This window comes from Lagenorhynchus albirostris, chromosome 3 (assembly GCF_949774975.1).
Source record: "Lagenorhynchus albirostris chromosome 3, mLagAlb1.1, whole genome shotgun sequence".
Classification (NCBI taxonomy): domain Eukaryota; kingdom Metazoa; phylum Chordata; class Mammalia; order Artiodactyla; family Delphinidae; genus Lagenorhynchus; species Lagenorhynchus albirostris.
In genome coordinates this window covers 120,989,503-120,995,707 of record NC_083097.1, presented here as the reverse complement: position 1 = coordinate 120,995,707, position 6,205 = coordinate 120,989,503, and positions in this window count along the sequence as shown.

The following is a 6,205-nucleotide window of genomic DNA, read 5'->3' as shown; positions in this document are numbered from 1 at the left end:
GAGGAAAACATAGGAAGAACACTCTTTGGCATAAATCACAGTAAGATCCTTTTAGACCCACATCCTAGAGAAATGGAAATAAAAACAAAAATCAACAAATGCGACCTAATGAAACTTAAGAGCTTTTGCACAGCAAAGAAAACCATAAATGAAATGAAAAGACAACACTCTGAATGGGAGAAGATATTTGCAAATGAAGCAACTAACAAGGGATTAATCTCCAAAATATACAAACAGCTCATGCAGCTCAATAACAAAAAAACAAACAATGCAATCGGAAAAATGGGCAGAAGACCTAAATAGACATTTCTTTAAAGAAGACATACAGCTGGCCAAGAGGCACATGAGGGCCTGCTCAACATCACTAATTATTAGAGAAATGCAGATAAAAACTACAATGAGGTATCACATCACACCAGTTAGAATGGACATCATCAAAAATTCTGTAAACAATAATTGCTGGAGAGGGTGTGGAGAAAAGGGAACCCTTTTGTACTGTGGTTTGGAATGTAAAGTGATACAGCCACAATGGAGAACAGTATGGAGGTTTCTTAAAAAACTATAAATAGAACTACCATGACCCAGCAATTCCACTACTGGGCATATACCCTGAGAAAACCATAATTCAAGAAGACACATGCACCCCAATGTTCACTGCAGCACTATTTACAATAGCCAGGACACAGAAGCAACCTAAATGTCCTTTGACAAATGAATGAATAAAGAAGATGGGGCACATATATACATTGGAATATTACTCAGCCATAAAAAGGAGCAAAATCGAGTTATTTGTAGAGATGTGGATGCACCTAGTCTGTCATACAGAGTGAAGTCAGAAAGAGAAAAATAAATATCATATATTAATGCATATATATAGAATCTAGAAAAATGGTACAGATGAACCTATTTGCAGGGCAGGAATAGAGACGCAGATGTAGAGAACGGATGTGTGGACATGGGGGGTTGGGGGTGATGAATCGGGAGATTGGGATTTATATATACATACTACCATGTGTAAAACAGATAGCTAGTGGGAACTTGCTGTAGAGCACAGAGAGCTCAGCTCAGTGCTCTGTGATGACCTAGATGTGTGGGATGGGTAGGTGTCTGGGAGGCCCAAGAGGGTGGGGATATATGTATACATATAGCTGATTCACTTTGTTATATATACAGCAGAAACTAACACAACATTGTAAAGCAACTCTACCCCAATTAAAAAAAAAAAAAACACCATAATGAGTTATCACAATGAGCCAACCTATCAAAATAGGTGACATAAAAAATAATCAGACACCAAATGTTGGTAAGGATGCTGAGACACTGGCTCAATCATACATTGCTGGTGGCAATGTAAAAGGGTATATCACTGTGGAATACAGTTTGCTCTGTCTTATAAAACTTAAAATATACTTACCATAGGACCCAGCAATTGCACTCCTGGGTATTTATTCCACAATGCCTGTGTATTTCATATAAAAGCTTGTACACCGATATTTTCAGTAGCTTTATTCATAATGGTAAAAAACTGGAAACAACTTAGATATCCTTCAATGGGCGAATTGTTTGATCAAACTATGGTACAACCCTATGATGGAATACTAATCAGCAATATATAGGAAAGAACTACTGATATATGCAACAACCTGGATAAGTCCCCAGGGAATTGTACTATGTGAAAAAAGTCAATTCCAAAACATTTATACTGCATGACTACATTGATATTACATTCTTAGAATGAGGAAATTTTCAGTATGAAGATCAGATTAGTGGTTGCCTATGGTTAGAAATGGGAGCACAGACACGGGAGGAAAGTAGGTATGGTTGTAAAGGGCAATATAAAGGGATAGGACATTTAATAGAAAGGTCTGAAGATTTTGACTACTCAGAATCTTCTGAACTTTCTGAGTCTTCAAAAACGGCCAGCGCCTTTCCTATTATTACTTGAAGGTACTGCAGATCTCTCTCTCACACACACTCAAGGCAACATGTATCACCCTCAGTACCTGCTCCCACTTTCCCTCCTGGTCAGTAGACCTATTAATAAGCTTAAGTCATAGCACAGCTCAGCTGAGGATGTGCTGAGACTGAAAAAAGAGGAATGAGACTATATATATATATATATATATACACATATATATATATATATATATATATATATATATATATGAGAGAGAGCGATCAATCAAAGGAGCTGCAAGACCTACCCATGGCAAAGTAAACATGAATATGCTTGATCAAGAACAGTGGAGATAAAACTGGAGAGGGATTTAACACCCTGGTGTATGAACGCACTACTAGGATGCTCCCAGTTGCATGGAAAAATTGATGCTCTGTACTGTGTTAAGTTAAACAGCTAAAATCACTGTGTGGCAGATGAAGGAGGAATGGATTAAGGGGATTAATGATATGGACATGCTGAAATAGGTAATCTATGTATAATCAGAAGACTCACCAAATGATTCTGTTTCACAGGAAGACCCAGAGGACATACCAGTCACCAAAGCCATAACAAACGTGCTGATGAGAGGAGAATGAGCATTGCTAACATTTTTAGCAGTGGTTCTCCTCTACATTGTAGGACTGACTGTAGGAGAAGCTATTACCGAATCTAGCTCATTCATAGCAACAGGATAAATTAATACGAGGTGACTGAAGTCGTGTAGGGTATGTCCTTAATCCAATATAACTGATCTTCTTATAAGAAGAGAAGAGACACAGAGGAAAAATAATCCTGTGAAGACACAGAGACACACGAAGAGAGAACTTCATGTGATGGTTGAGGTAGAGATATAACTGCAGCCTTGAAGCCAAGGAATGTCAAAGATTGCTGGCAAATCACCAGAAGTTAGGAAGAGGCAAGAAATGATTCTCCCTAACAGGTTACAGAGAAACATGGTTCTGCAGACACCTTGGTTTCTTTTAGCCTTCAGAACTATGAGAGAATAACTTTCCATTGTTTTAAGCTACACAGTTAGTGCTATTTTGTTACAGTACCCCTAGGAAAACTGTAACAGTTTTGTTACAGTGCCCCTAGGAAAAATGCAACAAGTTCAATCAAGGTAGTAATCGAGATCTCAGCTGCTACGCCGGATATTTTTCCTTTGCTAGAGAAGATCAGTATTGCCTCCAGTTGATAGGATATAACCAATGATTTGGTAAATTAATTCTTTTCTAGCCTAATAATTATATACAGAATAATAAACAGTTTATAACAGATACCAATATAATTATCATTTTTCTAACTCTCCTGCTTTCTGTCTTAATATAGTATAAAGAAATCTGGACAGTATGGGCACCAGAGTGCGTCACATTGATTTACTACCTCAATAAGAGTAAGTTGATGAGGCTGTAGAAGCAAGAAGTGGCTAGTATGCTGAAGGCCTCGGTAAAACACATGCTGCCTAGAGTGGGAAAGATAAAGTCAATTCTGGTTTAGAGGCCAACCACATCTATAACATTTAGAGTTCAAGTGGTCATGATGGTGGAGGGGCATTGTCTCCTAAGTCAAAACTAGATCACTGCATCTCTTATCTCTTACCATGAAGAAGAAAGCACACTGCCTGGTGGGCCTCTTCAGATTCTGTGGGCAGCTCATTCCCCTTACACCTGAGGATGCTTTCTTGGCTCATATACCAGACAATGCGAATGGCTTTAAACTAGGAATGAGACCCACAGCAGGAAAAAACTGGGCATCAGTCCAGGCTGCAGTCACATAGTCTTGCTGCTTGACCCACAATATCCAGCAGACCCTACCGTGTTGAAGATATCAGAGGTAGAAAATAAATGTACACGTTTTGTGATAAGACAATCACAAATCAGCAAAGGACAATAGACCCTCCTTATCTTCCATAATCAGATGGATCAGCTGCATTCAGGGTGCTACGGCCAATGACTACTTTATGATACAGGAATCCCACTTCTGGACATTAATCTGCAGAAAATAAAATCAGAATCTTGAAGACACACCCTCACCCCATGTTCATTTAAACAGTATTCACAATAGCCAAGATATGGAAACAACCTAAATGTTTGTCACCAATGAATGGATAAAGAAAATGTAGTATATATACTATGGAATATTGTGCATCCAGGAGAAAGGAAATCCTGCCATTTGCCAGAACATGGACGAACCTGGAGGGCATTATACTAAGTGAAATAAGTCAGACACTGAAAGACAAATACTGCAGAATCTCACTTATACGTGTTATCGAAAATCATCAAATTCATAGAAGCAGAGAGTAGAATGGTGGATGCCAGAAACTGCGGGCAGGAAAATATGAGGAAATGTTGGTCAAGGGAGACAAAGTTTCAGTTATGCATGATGAGTAAGAACAATACTGTACTAATAACTGAAATTTGCTAAGTGGGTAGATGGATGGATGGATAGAAGGAAGGAAGGAAGGAAGGAAGGAAGGAAGGAAGGAAGGAAGGAAGGACGGACCTAGAGATTACCATACTAAGTGACGTAAGCCAGACAGAGAAAGATAAATGTCATATGATATTGCTTACATGTGGAATCTAAGAAAAAAGATACAAATAAATTTATATATAAAACATAAATAGACAGACATAAAAAACAAACTTATAGTTACCAAAGGGGAAAGGCGGGGGGGAGGGATAAATTAGGAGGTTGGGATTAACATACACACACTACTGTATATAAAATAGATAACCAACAAGGACCTACAGTATAGCACAGGGAACTATACTCAATATTTTGTAATAACCTGTAAGAGAAAATAATCTAAAAAAAAGATATATATGTATATATAACTGAATCATTTTGCTGTACATCTGAAATTAACACATTGTAAATCAACTCTACATCAATAAAGAAATAAAAATTAAAAAAATAAATAAAAGAAAAAAGGAGTAAAGGGAAAGAAAGTAAAAGAAGGAAAAGAAAATCTGACTAAGATGATGGATATATTAATTAACTTGATTGTGATGATTATTTCATATGTATATGTATATCAAATTGTCAAGTGGTATACGTTAATATATACAGTCTTAAATTGTCAATTATACTTCCATAAATCTGGGGAAAATGCAGTGAGGTATTATTTTACACTCATCTAATTCCCCTCCTGCTATGCCACTTGCCCACCGCACCCCCCAAAAATCAAATCAAATAACATCAGGTGTTGGTAAGGTGAGAGAAATTAAGATTATCATACACTGCAGGTGGGGAATGTCATTTGCTACAACTACTTTGGCAATAGTTTGGGCATTAAGTAGTGAATATGACTTAGTAATTCTACCACTAAGTATACCTTAGAGAAACTCTTGCCCATATGACTGGAAACATATGCATATTATATATATATATATATATATATATATATATATATATATATCAGAAAGAAAACTGTAAAGGAAAGCAAGAAAATGTTCAAAATTCAGGCCATCTATTCATTACCTGTGAAGGGGGAAGGCAAGTTATAAGATTAAAGAGGGACACAGAAAGAGATTATTTACTGGTATGCTCTAATTCTTAATCTTGTTGATGATCACAAATGCTCATCTGATAAATATTCATTTACACACAAATATACATATTTTAATGCATTTTATAGATTTCTATATGTATGATACATCTTATAATAAGAGAATTCAGCGGAAGAATTGAGATTCAAATCTAGGGAGAATTACCCTAGAGCCCATGGTCTTAATAAATATATAGTCATATATATTAGTAAATAGATTAGTAAATAGATGAAGTATTAAATAGATGGAATTTTTGCTAACATTTACTTTCCTTTCAAAGTTGTTTTTTTTTTACTTTCTTTATGTCCTTTTAAAACAAGTTTATTGCAGTACAGCTGATATACAAAGAACTGCATACACACATTTAATGTGTACAGTTTGATGAGCTTGTACATATGCAAACACCTGTGACAGCATCACCACCATCAAGGTAACAGACATATCCATCACCTCCCAGAGCTTCCCTGTGTCCCTTGTTTTTGTTTTGTGCTAAGAATGATTTTGAACCTACTAGTGCACAGTCACCAAGGTATGCTTCCACTTCTTAGTTCAGTGTTTGACACAGTTAAACACTTTGAATGAATGGCCTCTCAATCCTCACTACAAACTTATGTGGGAAATACCATTTTTATTTCCAATTTACAGATGATAAAAGACCGGAGCAGTCACACCAATGAGAAATACAGGAGTCAGGATTCAAGCTCTGCTGCATCTGTCT